General features: G+C 42.8%; 1 protein-coding gene across 2 annotated transcripts in view; it reads left to right on the plus strand.

Moving 5' to 3' along the window:
• The first annotated feature begins 14,358 nt into the window (after window positions 1-14,358).
• Window positions 14,359-17,471, plus strand: part of SGK3 (serum/glucocorticoid regulated kinase family member 3) — a 64,128-nt gene continuing 61,015 nt past the window's right edge. Inside the window, exon 1 of one of the 2 annotated variants that reach the window (XM_063326992.1) lies at window positions 14,359-14,497. The gene's annotated coding sequence lies outside the window, so the exon portion shown is untranslated. Of the gene's footprint in view, window positions 14,498-14,694; window positions 14,860-17,471 lie in introns of those variants that run through there. The other variant, XM_063326988.1, reaches the window with a different exon arrangement.

Below are 17,471 nucleotides of genomic sequence, written 5' to 3' on the forward strand. Positions count from 1 at the left end.
GCATGAGGTAGCACCTCACTGGGTATTGCCAAGTACTAGAGCCACCCAGCCCAACAAATACAAGGGCAAAAACGACCCCTTCCTTCCTCCTCCGTCATCCCAGTTCACCAAACAAACAACTGGCATTTACACCCCAGGGCCTTACCTATTCTATAGTCACCCAAACCATTTAAAACTAGAATAAAAATCATTGAGAACATATTGTGCTTGTACTTCTCAACACAAAGATCATGTTTCATTTTCATTAATCCATGAAAAGTGATTTATGCAGCTGACATTTAAATCATAAAGATTCGGATGATTAATACATACTGAAAAAATCTGTTTGTGTGCTTTATCACAGTCTTAAGGAAAAAAAATGGCTCCAGGCCTGGCCCTCTGACAGACTGAGCACTGCCAGCTTCCAGTGACAGCAGCGGAGCTGTGCATGCTCGTTCCCTCTCGGTTACAGTAATTTGTCAAGCGTAGAAAATATACATGTATGTGTAAATGCATGCGTTCCACAGCACAGTCTTTTATCTAATCTTTCAAAGCCCGGGACGAGTTTGAAGAGGAAAAGGTGAAAATTATGAGACAGGTTTTCATTCTTGCCTGCTACTAATTCTTTTTTATGTGTATGGTGGTAAGGTAGCAGCATCACCAGCTCCATAATCCTGCCAGTGTGCCTTGTACTTGGGGATAAATCAGCAGTCTGTGCCCATTCATTCCTTAGCCTTCCCTTCATAAGTAGCAGGAACGCAGTAAAAATGCAAATAGGGAAGCCTCTGTCCTCTGTGAAGCCGCGTGGCAGCTATTGAGAATGGGCACCATTCAGGGCATTGGACGGTGACAATCCTGTGCTAACCCGGCCTGCATTTTGAAGGAACGTCAAAAGAATTCTTCTGTAGCATCGCTGGCCACTGGAGCAATCCATTTCTTCGCATATGGGAAATAAACACTTCTGTCATTGTTTAATAGTACTTTGTAGTAAATAATAGGTAGCAGCCTGCTGAAATAATTGGCTTTTACTGTCAAAGCCAAGGGAAATTTCGATGGTTTGTTTACTTCTCTAGCCAGATGTTTTTATGAAAGCACTTGATAAACTATGACTGTAAAGTCCAAAGCATTTCTTCTTCCTATTCCCTACATGAATTTCATTGATAACTGATATTCAATAGAGGACTCTATCTTTTATGGTCACTTGACCCTAATTAACATCAATGTTTTCAATGAATGACATTTGTAAGTATTCCAGCTATACGCAGACTTACCATCATGAAAGATTGCCCAAGCAATTTCTGCAACAATACACTTCCATTACAGAATCTTTGATAAAAATCACAATTCTCTGGCAAGCTAATAATTTATGCAAATTAAATGCATGTTTATTTACAAGCTTTATACACTGTATCTGGCAAATGGGATAAGGAAGTTCTGTGTTATATCACCAAATACAGGTCATGCGAGTAACTGAACCTTTAAGCAGCCTTAAAGGAAAATTCAGGAAATACAGTGTCTGCCATGTTAGCAGATACCCTACGGAAGTCTGTCAATGAGTCCTACCAAAGATCACGGCAATAACCACTTTATTTTCACAGGCAATGCGAACAGCAACGTCACAGTCAGGAAAGTAGGATTACTTTCAAATCTACCACATACTTGAAGATCACACTGATTACAAAGTTAAATCTATTTATAATGGGTCAGAAGAGTGGTTAATTGCCAGCGACAGGATGTATCTGAATCCACGCCACTCCGTTGATGAGAACCGAGGACTGCCAGGCAAAATACCAGGCATTCATTTCAGGCCCAGGATGGAAGATCGAAAATTTTAAGTTTGATCTTCACCCAGTGCTATTCCCTCTCTTCTCTGTCATTCACCCTCAGGAAATGGGTCATTCCTAGGCGAAAGCAATTATTTCTCAGAGGGACTTGTTTCTTTGGATGAGCAATGACAGAAGTTTCCAGCTAAACAGAAACAAAAGGCTCGTGCAGCGTGCCAAAGAACAGATCGTGATAAGCTAGAAGATACTCTCTTTTCTCAAGAAGTGAAAGCTATTATCAGCCTTCAGCTACAACTCAGCGCGCTCTCCATACCACGCATTATGGAGAAAGGACAGCTAAAATCTGGTGTTGTCTTCATTGAATCCCTGGCAGAGCTGATCCTGCCCAGCCTCCAAAAGTCGCAGTTTTGCCTGACCTGGCCCTAAAGGCACCCCACATTTCAGCCTTACGTTCCAGAAAGAGGAGAGAGAAAACACAAGTGTGAGCTAGAGGGAAGATGGTAGTATCATCGCGACCCACAATGAATGCAACTTTTTTCTATTTAGATATGACACCCTAGTGTCTAAAAAGCATGGGCAGGCCCTCGACTGGATAGTACTTACGTTATCATAAGTCCTATTAGCAGTACCAGCTGTCTACAAGGAGTCAATGACAGTATGTACTTCCCCCCACAGCACAGCTTCGAGTTCCATGCAGTGTGGACTCCTGTATTTATCACTCTTGTTAAACTAATTCTGCGCTTGCTTCCAAACTGCTGCTGCCGAACTGCATATATTTTGTTGCCCTTCACTTGAGCAGGCGTTATTAAAAGCCTGAGTGCTAGCCACCACACTTACTGCGGTATGCCAGAGGGGTGTTGGTCACAAGCCTCCTCACGTCCTTGTCCTCAGAGGCAGCGCACAGCTGAGCACAGAGTTCTGGAAAGACAGGAATCACCACTGAGCAACTTCAACCCAAAGCTTTCATAAACCTTTGGGTTAATTAATAGTTAGTCGATGGTGGTTAGGAAACAGCATCTGGCATATTTTGAGGACCTGGACTGGTAACTCTTGTACTAGATACATCCAACTGAATAACTTCCATAGCCCTCTTCTACTGCCTTCCAATGATCTCCAGAATGAAAAACTGTTTTCCTACAGTGCTTTCACAGAATCAGAGCTTGAGCTGCTGCCATTGCAACGGGCCATTGCCATTTCACGCCACTAATAGATACACTTTGTTGACATTGATGTCATTCCTGCGCACGAGACCAAAGCTGGGCTGCTCAAGATGTGATATGTGTGTTAGCAAATCATGAGCATGTTAGGAAAACAACATGAAAAGGCAAATACTGGGCAGAGGTTCTAATGCTAATTACAACTATCCAAATAACCTGCTCAAAGGCTTTGCTGCTGCAAACTCAATGTTCCCAGTGTTTGTTCAGGTACAGCCTTGTCTGGTAAGAACAGCTCTACAGCTGACTCCCATGCAGGGACAATCTCGGCATCCAAGACAAGCTGCTCAATGGGAACACTGGTGGTTTTTTTTTTTACCTATGCTTTCCTTTTATTTCTTGTCTCAAAACCTGGTTCTGAGGCCCTGTCTTTCAAGCAGGTTAAATTGATTTCACATGCAAACTCCTCTGCAAAATTAAGGGCCCACATCTTTTCTTCTGAATATCTCTCTGAGAGGTGATGCCAGCACAACTGGCAAAGAGAATTGATTCATCAGAACTGTCAGTGTCCAGCAACTGTCAACAGAAAATCAATCTTTAGGGCAGTAGACCATTAAAAAAGAAATGAATGTAAGTGTTATTAGCTTAGATGTGTAACCTGATTACATGGAAGTCTCAACAGCAATTACTGTGAATATTTATCTGCTTTCCATAGTGCTCTGTCAAATACAAATTGAAGGAATGGTACAATCCCATTACACCAGAAGATAAATGCCTCAAAATAAAATAGGTTGAGCGACTAACACACCCACTGCCGTATTGATTTGTATGTTCACAGCGTTTGCACAGTCACTGATCTTGTCAGCTGATAAAGGTTTAGTTAAATCTATTTGACATTCACGTGTATTTAAGCGTCCCGATTTACTATCTGGTCCGTAGTGAAAGTCTCTCTGCAAATACCCAGTTTAGTAGAGAAGAATGAACAACTGTTTCCAGTACAGAAGAATTCCCAAGTCAAGGATGTAGACAGGTGGCAAAGGCAATGAACACTTGTTACAGAGAACACATAGCAGTGATGCCTGCCTTGTGATTACGCTTAAATTTGGAAGTACTGACTGGTTGAGAGCCTGAATTTTTCAGATTTGAACACATAGGAGAGAACCTGGTACACAAATATGAAATGGTGGGGGTGGATCAACAGGCTGAAAAAAAGAAAAACAAACCAAGCCCCTCTATCCTCAGATTTTCTCCTAAGGGTTTTAACCTGGATGTTATAACACTTCAAATATAAACTAGATGAACCCTTCAAACTGGTTCATTGCCCTGTCCTTTAAAAACTGAGCATAATATCCCATCTTCCAAAATGCACCAGTAGCTAGATATCATAATAGTTTCTAGTTTTCTGATAGCTCAGAAGGTTCTTAGTCCTTTATACACCTATAAAGGTCTGAAATACAGCTCTTGTGTGCGTAAATTCATTGCAGTTCACTAAACCATACAGCCTTCCAGTAAGTGGGATCTTCTACCACACTTCCTTGCCCTGGATGTGATTTCTCAGTATTGAAATAAGTGAAAAGGAGGTTTGTAAAAACAGAGAAACAGGTCCCTACTACTGGGTAGGAATTGCTTTGAGGAGAAGCTTTTTCTGCAACCTGATGTAAAACCATTTGCAGTAACAATGAAGATGTATCATCTATTTTAAAAAAAAAAAGTTACATCTTCTTTGGCCATTGAGAAGTATTTACTTCTAGCCATAAACTCATTAGCTTCTATCATGGAAAATGCATAACAAGACTTTAACTCTTGTCCTTCACTAATTTTACTAGAAAAAACAGCAATAAAAAAAACCAAGTTGCCATTGCCATTCTGAACTATATTACTCTTATTTTCTTAAAACTATGGACGGGGTTTATCTCTTTAAGTACAATACCGGTGGTCAGAACCCGAAGCTACGTACGTGCATCATGTGGGACAGCGCCAAAGCCGCCTCCTGTGCTGTTTTGCTGCATTCAGCTCTGGCAGTAGGTGTCAGCAGAAGCCAACCCAGAGAACTTCCCCACTCATCCAGGGACTGCCTCGCTGCACGGGGGATAGACACATCGGTGCTCTAAGGCACAGCTACTTTGTCACCCTATTGCCTTTTATCTGACTAATCAAATAAAGAAAAACGGAGGGTCCAACTGCTGAACATCCTCGATGATTGTACACCACTGAGCAAATAAGCAAGACAAGCTTTTCTTACACCGTAGGATTTCATAAGCACGGCAAGCGTGGTGGGGTAGTTCACAAGACACATATTGCTGTAGAAGAACATTGCGTGCTGAAGAATGATGGGAAACCGTGATTTGCAAATCAAGAACATGAGTTCCTCTTCTGAGGTCCAGAACTCATCAGGAGATCTGTTCAAATAGCTGCAACAAAATGGGGGTGAAGAGGAAGCAGAGGAAAGATCCCACTATGGTATGACTTTATTATAGAGTACTGCATAAGGAAGATTCAGGGGATATAATTTTAAGGGGAGGATTTCAAATAAAAGCATACTAAGGTCCTTCATTAGCTGGAGAGGGACTTTTTACAAGGGCATGTAGCGATAGGATGAGGGGTAATATCTTCAAACTGGAAGAGGGTAGATTTAGATATCAGGAAGAATTTTTTCACTATGAGGGTAGTGAGGCACTGGAACAGGTTGCCCAGAGAAGTTGTGGATGCCCCATTCCTGGAAGTGTTCAAAGCCAGGCTGGATGGGGCTTTGAGCAGCCCGGTCTAGTGGGAGGTGCAGGGGGTTGGAACTAGATGATCTTTAAGGTCCCTTCCGACCTAAACCATTCTATGATTCTATGATTACCACCAAGTTCACTAATCAAATTGACAGGTATCTGCTGGCAAATGGGTACAGTGGGAAAAAGTTGGCTGACAGATAGAAAGTTTGAGAGAGATTCTGTCAATATAGAAGATGTAGGACGTCCTATAGGGAAGGCTTTCTAGAATTGAATCTGAGCAAATCTAGCTGAGTCAACAAAAGTAGCAAACAAGTTGCACAACTGTTCATGAAATGACAAGAGAGACAAAGAAAGAAAATGGACTTTAGTAAAACATCTTTGAAATGCTCCACGTTGCTAGATAAGATTTCATGGGAAGAAAGTAAAAATCAAAAATAAACCTGAAAAACTCAAAGGTTACATGCACAAAACATCCCGATCCAAGGAACAGTGAAGTGCAGAAAAAATCAGCTTGGTTAAATAATGATATTGACCCCAAAACTGAAGAAGAACCATAACAAAAATAAAAAAACTAAATCAAATTACCAAACAGAAAGCAATAGGGTTAAAAAAATCCGACATTGCCAAAGCAGAAAGTAAGACACAATTAAGGGTATATAAGGAGGACATTCTGCAAACGCATTATTGCTGTGAGGAATGGTTGGCAATGCCAGCCCAATATGGTAACCAATTTTCTCTCGGTGACAGCAGGCCACATACATGAGAAGAAGTGATAGCTGTCTTATCTTGGCATTTGTGTGTCCTGGTATCCTCTGACGTTACACCTTACAATCAAGCTAGCAGAAGATGCGCGGATCGGATACTGCTGTGCTCAACAGAAAAGCCATGATTAGAGCGTACCTACGTCACCACGGCATACGCAGAGCAGCTGGTCACTACCAAACTGTAAAGGCATATCAAAATGAGGTTATAATGGCATCTGTCCTCAGTCCGACCATTAATTACACACAAGATTATAGTTATTAAACTTGTGGGAAACACGAAGCTGGAAAGAGTTGCAAGCACTTTGAGGGAGAAATTTATAGTTCAAAATTATCTTGACAAGCTGGTGAAATAAATAGGATTAGAAATCAGCATATGTAATACTTTATTCCCACTTATAATCACAAGGTGAGGGGGTAAATTTATTGGAAACCTTCAGAAAGGATCAGGGCCTACAGTGAATCACAAAGTGATTGCAAGTCAGCCATGTCATATTGTTATGAAAAAGAAAGCCTTTTAAGAGGATCCAGAGAATGAGCATCACAGGTGAGACAAAATGATCGATGTGGCGACCTTGCAGCAAGCCCAGTGTGTGTTGGTACCTCATTTCAAGAAGCATGTGAACCAGTAGGGAAAAGTCCAAGCTAGATGAAGAAAAAATAATAATTGTCAAGGAAAAAAAAAAGACATGAGAGAAAGAATGGATGTCCTCACGTAAGCATGCAAGAGTGAGGTAACTGAGGCTGGTATCACACACAGGCTGGAAGTAGGAGTCAAGATGTCAGCAAAGAAAGATGGTACAGAATTAGAGGCTATGAGAAAAAATATGTCAGAGATTATATTGCTTCATGATAAATAATCTGCTTTACTCCCAGCCCTTTCTTGTTTTTCTATTTGTGTCTATGACTGCTAAGCTCACCCCTCTGATAGTTAAGTTTTGTTCACCTCCTATTTACAGCATGAGCAGCCAGCCCAGGTGAACCGTGAAATTTGGGGGAACGTTCCCAACAAAGACAAACAAAAACGTGCTGACTATGTTGCAAAATAGAAAAAAGCAAAATGAGAATTTGAGAAAAAGAGACGGAGAGCTTACCTTCTTGTATGTGGGTTAGCAGAGCTGAGAGTTTCAGCTAGTTTTATAATAACCGACAGATCAAAGAATATTTGACTGAAGCTGTTATCCCTCCCAAGAGTGTTGTTCCCAGCTCAGGTCTTCCAAAGCACTTCACTGTCTCTCTGATGCATTTCCTTCCATGAAGGAAAAATGAATTAAAGTATCCGGGGACTACAGAGATTCAGCAAATCGGTGGGGTAGTGGAGGAGGAAAGAGATACACATGGGACCTTTGGTACGGGGAGACAACATAAGCAGCCTCTGGCAGGATGGGAAACAGCAACTCCAAAGAAAGGTAGCCCCAGCAATCCCTGTTCCCTGTTGCACAACACCAGAGCCCTGGAAGAAGGCCTCAGGCAGGTATTTTTACTACAGTTGTCTGAATAAGATGGAGAAGAAACTAGAGGATATGTAACTGCACCCAAAACTTTGGCTTTCAAGTCTAGGTGTAGGAGAGACAGCGGATGGTTTCTCCAAATAACTCTTTAGAAGTAGATGGGACCTGAAAATACTTGGAAGTGGAGAACATGGCATTTTAACCACAGGTTTAACATTGGTTTAGCTTTATCTAATCCTTGCTTTAAATATTGTGCCTCAGTCGCTTCCTAGGACTCCAGACACTTCCCAAACAGAGCTTTTGTGAGCAGCTATCTCCTATCATGTGTGCAAAAGGATTTCTTGTAAACTTGCAGCAGTTCCCACCAGCAAAAAGCTACTTCAGATGCAGATAGCTACTGGTGTTTGAAACATGCTCTGCTGAGAGCAGATCCAGGTACCAGTTGGTTAGCACATGGGGGACACACGCTCTGTTCTTGCTGCTGGAGCTCTGCAAGAGTTGATTACAAAATAGATGCTTTTAGAATGGAGTTACAGCACGTTACACACCCCAGGGCTGTAAATTTTAGCATTTTAATAACATAGATATTTCTCCTTCATGTGCCCAGTTCAGTTATCCTTTCGTTGTAGGCCCATTGTATTTCACTGTGCTTATTTCTGTGTGCAAGTTTATACAACAAAGATGAGTAACTTCAGGTCTCTTCCACTTTACCCTACAGAAGAGATTTCATCAGTTTCCTTAATCTGGTTTCATCTGTATTGCATTACAGTGCACAAAAGTTCATAGAACAGAAGACAGTAAAGATGAGAATGCAGAATAACAAAACCGAAGGAAAACGAAAATTTTATTTTCATTCTTAAGGTGTACTCTCATGATCAGCAGGGCTGAAAAGACTGCCTGTGTTAATGAAGAGTGAGCATTAAGCAACAACACTTCCAATTTATGCATATGTAAAAATGACTTTACATATATGAACTTTATTAACCCCTCCACTTAGAAATGGGTAATTTAGCTTCCTTACAGCCTTCTACTTTTGCTTACTGAAAAGGCTTATTTTCTTCTGTTAAAAACTTTACATCCCAGCTCCTATATTAAGACAAATAAGAATACCTCCATGAATTTGTGGTAGGTTTTCAGATTTTGTTTCTGGGAAAGCTGTTGCTTCATCTTTGGTACTTCCTGATAACTCATGGGAAACACGTGAGGCAGGGACTTTCTTGTTCCTTAAAATGGCAACCACAGCTGGAATGAAAATGAAAAGAGAGAAGAAACAAAAAACCAACTTCATTTAATAAATCTATTTTCTAAGTGGGATGTTTTCTTACACTGAAACTTCAGTAAGTTAGTTCAATTTTAACTTCTTGGAGACTTTCATTGTTACATCACATGATGTATTTTTTTCCCATACCACTAAGATTTAATCCCAATTCCCTTTTATAAAACTATCTTAAGAAGCAAAAGTAAGCTGAGAGTTTTACTTAGGGCCTCTAACTTACTATCTGCTTAATTATTACATGTTACAGTGAGTAAGATTACTGTACATCCTCTCATGTTTTCTTTGCTGTATCCTTTCATTTTCCGTGTAGAGATATCTAGATGAGATAATTATGTAGCACCCTTGTAATACATCCCATACTGCCTTTTTTCCTTGCATCTGTTTGTAGAGAAATAGCTTCAAATTCTTGGCTGGATGTTTGAGAATTGTCACTTAATATATTAGAGATAAGTAGTTTTATTATTTTTAAAGAAGTTTATTAACAGATTTAAAGAATATACCATCTTCCATTATTTTAGTTAATTCTGCTTGCGGAGGTTGTTAGGTGCTGTAGCCGATGTCACTGGTGTTTGCTGTGAAAAATAGTTCATAGCAGCAGGGACAGCAGGGATCCTGAATGCAAAAAACAGGCTCTACTTTGTATGCAAAAATTAAACTGGCTTGTGGTGTGAATGGATGAACCTTACAGTCTGTCCAGTAACAAAAACTAAAGGGCAGTGAACCTTCTGGTCTAATTAACCTTGAACTTTACAGAGAACATGCTTAAACATTTAACAATAATGTAACATGCCACAACAGTTGAGTAAGAGGATATGATAAAAGAATGACAGATTTACTTTTTGGAAGGAGGGAGAGAAAATGAAGTGTGTTTCGTAGCTACCTAGATTGATGATCCCATGCTTAATTGCTTACTTCTCACCATTTCAGGAAAAGAACTGTACTTACTGCATTGAAAGCTGCTCCTGGTTACAGTGCTTACATGTTCTGAAATATCACCCACAAACTTGGTAATATCTTCCTCCCACTCAATTCATCGTTATGTACCTTATCTCAGGATTAGACTGCTAATGACCATTATTTAATAACAATTAAGACCTGGAAAGATGTCTCTGTTTACACTCTGGAGGTGGGCACCTCACCCGAGTATCAGTTCTGCAAAACCTGATCTGGATTTACTCATGACCCGGACGAGTTCAAACTAAAGTACGAAACTCAAAGGATCCAACAAGTGTAGGAAATACAACCAAGTGAAACCAACTTGAAATGGTGGCTTTGAGAAGGGTGGCCTCCACTCTTCTCAACCTGTTCTGGTTTGGGTATTGATATGAAAGCCTAATGGCAATGCTTTGGAGAGCACTTAAGTTTCTTTTTATTTAACATTTGTGCTGAACTTTCATCTTAATTGCTGTAGTCCAGTTTCAAATGTTCAATAAAACGTGTTACACTACCTTACTGGAGGAAAGTAAATTCAATACCTATACTTTGTAAAGCTCTATGCTTATTAGAAATATGAATAGTTAGCTAGCCCCCTGAAGACAAATTTTATCATTCCTTCAGGAACTTGCTCTGAAAAAATGGGAATTTGTGTGCGTCAAGATAGGAACCTCTTCATGAACATGGATTCAGTGGCAGATGAATGCCATGTCACAACAAGCCTTTCGCATGATACGTAATCATTGATTTATTTCCCTACTAGTATGTGGTTGTGGGGCATCCAACTAGCCTGAGCGTGTACTGTCAGGTCTGATGAACAGACAATCCTCGGTGAGAGATCACCTTGTATAACTTTCTGCTCTGTACTTTAAAACTTTCTTAACTTCTTTTATTCCGCTTGTCCTTGGTCTATGTTTTTTCTCCCTACTTTGGCTCATAGCCTATAGTGCTAGGAAGCTCGCTACCAGTCTCCCTCAGCTAACGATCATTTGTCTTCACAATTTTCCCTTCTAGAGTTCAGCCTGCACTATTACACAGCTTCTCGATGTGGGAGGAGGCAGAAGTAGGATGTATGGGGGCAGAGTTGCTATGGGGAAAGAAGTGAAAAGGGAAGAAAGGTGGAGACACACAAATAGGTGAAGCGAGAAAGAGAATGAAAGAAGATATAGCAAGAAGGCAGAAGTAATGGTGACCTTGCAAAAGATGTTTCCCCCTTTTGTTTCGTGTCTCACAATAAGGTGGAGAATCTGTCATCTCTACCACTACTCGGTGCACAAAGGGTTCGCTTTGACCTCAGCCTGCTGATGTTGATAGGAGTTTTGTTGTGCTTTAAAAGCAGTATGTCGTCATCATCATCATCATCTGTTTTTCCCCCATTTTCTCTTTCTGTGTTGCTGGTGCTTCTAGGTGAGCTATTCAGACATTGACCTGTGTGTACTTAAACAAATCAACCTGTCTGCAAGGATATGTGTAAGAAAAGAAAACACACGGCAGAGCAAACAGATGACGGAACAAATGAGGCACATCTATTAGCTTTGTTTGTTCAGCAGCAGGACTAAGACCGACCTTTTAAAGTTTTTCTAGGTTTAGTGCTTCCTATTATGCATGGTGTAGCATTAGGGACCTTGAGTGTGTACTTATGCCCTCGCAGCGGAATACCAGAGCAAGAAGAAAACATGCTGTTCTTCCAGGGCAATTACGATGGAAGAAAACTGTAATGGCAACTAATTTTTTTCTTTATTCCTTTTTTTTATTTTTTAAGAGGCTTTCACCTTAGGTGAAATGTGCTTATATTGAAGCAGGGCGGGGGGGAAGTTAAGATTCTCGCTGATATTTAGGTCTTGTGCTGTGGCTGTACAGGAGTGTGATAGCCCTGAGCAGCGACAGAAGAGTCTCTGGTGCAGAACTGAACTTGGAAAGAGTGTGAATTTACAGCTGCCCAGGGGCTCCACCACCACAGCGATGTCATGGAGGGGCCAGGGCTGCGTCTGCAGGTTGTGGTCCAGACTGGAAACTTTTTCCCAGGCTGTCAGCAAGCCAACACATCACTTGCAGGAGGACCATGTCTTTCTTAAGACACCTAGTTTGTGTCAAACTGCATGTGAAGCAGGACAAATGGATTCTATCAGGTCAAAGAAAGATTTGTAGTGTTCTTACACACACACACACACAAAAAGGACTAGAAGAGACTTCCAGTGGTTCAAGCTCCTCAACTGATAAAAGCTGCTGTTTATGGCCTTCCTTTTGTTTTTCTTCCTGCTAGCTCTGTATTCTTTCTAAGTGGCAGGAAAACTCTAGAAAGAGTTGCATGTTATTGTTAGATAGCCGAGGTGGGTTTCACTTAAAATGGATGCTTTTTACAATTTTTAAGTTCAGACAAGGAACAAACAATACGAGAATACCTTGTTAGACCTTTGGAAGTAGAAATCGTGGTGCCAGTATGGGATGAGCACCAACAAAAACAAGGTACTTTATCCAGTGGTTAAGAAGCACAAGAATGTTGTGATGATCCATGAGGTTGTACGTTACTCTGGGATTGAACAGCTCTTTCCTTTTTGGGGAGGGGAAAAGAACATGTTTTGTTCTGGTTTTTGGTTTTGTCCTGATACAAGGGAAAACCTTCCAACACTTTTTCCTCATTCAGGTTCTTTGGGCGAGAAGGGAAAGGAGAGAACGATATATCTGTTATTCAGTCTTGTCTCTACCAATTTAATCCAATGCAGAAATAGTGTTCGAATACTGAAAGATTAATTCCTGAAAATCCAGGCCTTACAGGAAAGGTTTAGTTGTGTTAATCAAACATTTTCTTCCAAATATATAATACAGCAAGAATCTCTCTTGTCACCTTGTAGCATTACTTCTGCACAACAGGGGTGGATCTCTTGAATGGGTCGAACTGCATAACCTTTTTGTCTGGAGATTTGCCTTTTGGAAGTTGTCCTGAAAATAGTTTTCTGTGGGACTGTAAATAATTACACATGGAAGATGGATCAAGGACACCCACGTGGACGTAATGTTAAATGTATGCAGGACTTACGAGAAACAGAAGTTTATGATGATGTCTGAATGTACTTCAGCTTTCTATGATAAATGATCTAAATAATCTGGCATTTTCCCAAGTTTGTATTTTGGACCATCGGCACAGTTTTAAGGAAGCTGTCAGTCAGGAAGAGAAATGTTAGACAGAACAGCAATTGTTGTAGCAGCTGGAGTGTACAATTCCAGCAAGTGGTGGTAGGCTAAAGAAAAGACACCAAGACCAGGAATGAATTATAGATGCAATCAAATGACTGACTGTAATGATGGGCTAAACAGCATTCCCATTAAATATGTGTTAACAAAATCCTTAAATGAGGAGAGCGAAAAAGGAAGCTTGCATGAAATCACACCATCTTGGCAAGAAGTGCTTATTCCTATCCTTCGTCAGGGACATGGCTTTTAGCTGTACCTTCTCATCTCACTCCTTTGCTTAATTAGAAGTGGGGAAGGAAGGAACTATCCAAACTGTATTGAAGGGATGCTGTAATGTAGCGATCATTCTTTTAAGATATATGAGGACATCAGGTTAGCTATACCAGACCATCAGATCGAGTTCTGACTAGGATTCACTTTTGCCCATACTATACTCTCTATTTTCTTCCTTGCATCTCAGGATGCAAGAGCTGTTGCCTTTCTCAGTAGTCTCCTGCCTTCCCTCTTTTTGCCACCCCAAAAGTTTCAGCCGTGCCCTGTCTGTGCTTGGAACAACATCTCTCACCTCGCATCCCGTCTCTGAGGCCTTCCTGAAATTCTGCTTGTTTTGTGAAGCCTCCAAGGTGGTACCATCTCCTTAGGTGCACCACGCAGGAACTTCAGCTGGCCACACTAAGAACCACGAATCTGATACACAGAAGAGTTTTGAGGTGGGATTGTGCAAATTAAGGGTGGGGTGGGTTTCTCTGTGCTGCATCCTGTGGTAATGTGTGGAGAAGAAAGCGTGGCAGGAAGCACAGAAGAAGCAGCCAGAAAAGAGACAACAAATGTTGCTTGAGACAAACTGATAACTCTATTTTTACCACATCCTGCCATAAGAAACGATGACTGAAAGTGACTATAGAAGAAAAAAGGCAAAATGATGCCTGGCAGACAGAAAGATGCTTCTGCACCCTCGCTAATATCTCCAGTATCTCTTTCCTCCAATTCAGCCTGATTAATTAATTTTTTTCGCTGGCCAGATGCATGAAATCCTGGCATCGAAACCCCATTTTAGCTTCCTGTGCCCGGGCGTGCCAGCTCTGCGCTTGGCCGAGCGACCCAGCTTTATGGAGGCTGATATTTAGGAATAATGGTCTCTGCGAAGGCACCGCAGCCTCACCCCTGGCAATCTCGCTCCCCAGCCCTCCGCTGTGCGCCGGACCGCGTCCCCCGGGATTATCCGCCGCTTTAACCGCAGGATCCCGGTAATCCGGCCTTGGCTCTCTTATCCCAGCGCTGGCCGGCAGCCGCGGGCTCTGCCCCTCTCTCCTCCGCGCCGCGGGGCCCTCGGCGGGAGCGGGGCCGGGGACAGGCCGGAGCGGAACGGGCCTGGGGCCGGCGGCGGCCGCGAGTCCCCGCCTGACCCCGCGGCCGGTGGGGGGGCGCGGGGCGGGGCGGGGCGGGGCGGGCGGCGGCGGCCGCGGCACCGAGCGCGGCCCCGGTCGGGGGGAGCCGCCGCGGGCGGGAGCCCGGCGGGAGGAGCGCGGCTGACGCGGCAGGAGGAAGAGGCCGCTCGGGCGGGCGGGCGGACGGACAGACGGAGGGACGGACGCCCCCCGGCCGGCAGGTACGCGGGGTGCGGGTGGCGGTGGCTTGGGGACAGCTACGGGCACGTCGAAGAGGGGCCGCCCGGAGCCACCCGCGGTTCACCGGCCGCGGGGACGCGGGCACCGGGCTGTTTTGCCTGCCTGTTGTTGCAGCCCGAAGGACGTAGGTGTGTTTTTCTGGCGTCCCCAGCGGTGCCTGCGGAGGGTGTTCGGCGCGGACCCCCCTCCCCGCCCGCGGGACACACACACGCTGAAGTGTCCGCGCAGGACACGCGTGGGCGTGCGGCTCCGGCGGCGGGTGCGGCGGCGGCCCGGGGCAAAGTGCGGGCGGATGAATAAACAAGCAACTGTGGAGAAACTTCTGCTTTTTTTTTTTTTTTTTCCCCCAGCTCTAACAGTGATAGCTCTTATATCTGCAAAGAAGTCGCGAAGTCGTTCTGCATTTCGCTCGCCTTTTTTTTCTTCCCACCCTTCTCCAGCAGCGTTACTTGCCCCTGCCCTAATGTTTTTATCCGATACTGCGTGCATGTGGAGTTTTACATGTGATGCTTTACTTTCCGTGGCTGGCTGGGTTTGGGAGGGTTTGATTTCTGGGTTGTAACTACAGACGCTGCCAAACTCCATTTCAGTTCCGCTGCTCTACTTAATTCCAATATAGACAGGGATGCTCAGCATCCCTGTCAGCAGACATTGAAGAGGTGAGGCGTGGGTTGACATTTACATTTCGAGCAGTTGAAAGAACCCTTTCCCCCTGCCCCCATAGTGTGGGGAGACCCCGGTTCGCTTTGCAGAGGAAGGGCGGTTAACGCGGTTCAGGTCTGCCATCGCTCTCTCTAGTGGTCTCTGTGCCAGAGGCAAGGGCCGGAATTGCCTCTTCACCCCTTTAAACACCTTCAGTATGACAGAAGGTTGGACGCAGGGAGAAAATTAAAGTAACGTTTTCTCCTCCCCTGCAGAAGGAGTTGCAGAGCATCGGTACTTTCTGCACAGGTCTTTTACGGGGAAGGTAAAATTCTGACGTAGACTTCTGACAGGATTTGCATTAGGGAGAGAACTAGTGGAGCTTGAAGGAGTGTCCCACAACATTCACCTGCCTCACTCAGTATTTGATGGATGTCTTTGGCTCTGTTCTTTCGTGAGTATTGGTCAGAGCTCCTTGGCTTCCCTTTCCTGAGATTTATGTGATCCTGCAGAGCTGTTTTTTGTCTGAATTCTTCCAGGCTGTTTCCCTTAATTTTTGGGAGTGTATGAAGAGCAGGAGTGTGTGCTTCTTGGCAGCAAAAAACAGTTAGTGATCTCTATTATTTCTCTCTAGTAAGTGCTACGGCCTCTTTGTTACGCGCTCTGAGCATTGAAATAGCATTGACGTTTATATTGGACACTCAAAATAGATGCTGACAGCCCTTGCATTTAATTTCTTTCATGCTAAATCTTGTAAATTCAGCATCTATTGTTATCTTAAAAGAGGATTAAAGATTTCTTGAGGGGAATGAGAGTTAGGCAGACTGGTGTGTAGATGGGCTGCATCCAGAGTACCGCAAGATTTGTCACGTTGTTCGGAGGGGATCTTAATTCTGATAGTCAACAGCTGGTAGGAGTTGTTGCTTTTTATTATTGCTCTCTGCATTTTCATTCTCTAAGGACAAGTAGCTTTCTAAGAAGCCTGTCAAAGCTGGATGCACAAGTCTCATTCAGCAGAGGTCTTCAAAGAACCTACGGGGGACATTAGTTGGGCGGTTCCTAGCCCACTCTCCTTATAAAATAATGTATTGCAGGGAGCTAGTCGTTGAAGTTTTAAGATGTGGGCACTTTAAAATTACTAGTCTGTTCAGTTTTTGACTTGTTTAAAGTCAATCCACAAGTAGGTGGATAATTTGACTGTAACGGCATGTGTTTAAAATAGCGATTGCTGGGTTTTAATATGCAGAATTGTTTCAGCCTAGCTAGCTGGAGTAGCTGCAAGCCTCCAAAGCTGACTTGACCCAGCAACAAGATATTTGAATAGGGTACATTGAGAGCCAAAAATAAAGTATATTAAATAAAATGTCACAGGTATTAACAAATAAAAATAGATGCAAAGCAGCTCTTGTCTCCCCTGGGATCTGGGATTTATGATGGAAATCATCTGTCATTTTATAATGCCATGCATGCTAATTGCAGGTTCAATCATCACTGTGTAAGAGGGTATGTCAAATCTTATTTTCCATCCCATCTATACAGGATAAGCTTCTAATAAGCTGTGATCCTTCAGCCACATCCACATCGGCTCTCTCCTGGGTTACCCTGCCTATATCCCAGATCATTTTCCAGATGGTTTCAGTTTTATAATTTGCATGCAAGTACTAGGGCATTTTTGTCCCATGGCTACAAGACATTTTATACACAGATGCCCAGCATTTCTGCACATAAATTGAGATCAGATGACACATATTTGTAATTGTAAATGAATATTTATTTTTGGCTGTCTAATTTGTCATTTAGAAAAATGTTATTTTTAAGGAGTGAGCACTCTCCAAAAGAAAAGTCACTGGTTGGTTTTGCCACTTAATTTTTGGATGCTCATAAGTCATCGAAGACTTACACTGCCATGAATATTCTTTTCTGTAGACCAAGGAACTAGAAACTAGCATAA

This window comes from Chroicocephalus ridibundus, chromosome 2 (genome assembly GCF_963924245.1).
Source record: "Chroicocephalus ridibundus chromosome 2, bChrRid1.1, whole genome shotgun sequence".
Lineage (NCBI taxonomy): Eukaryota > Metazoa > Chordata > Aves > Charadriiformes > Laridae > Chroicocephalus > Chroicocephalus ridibundus.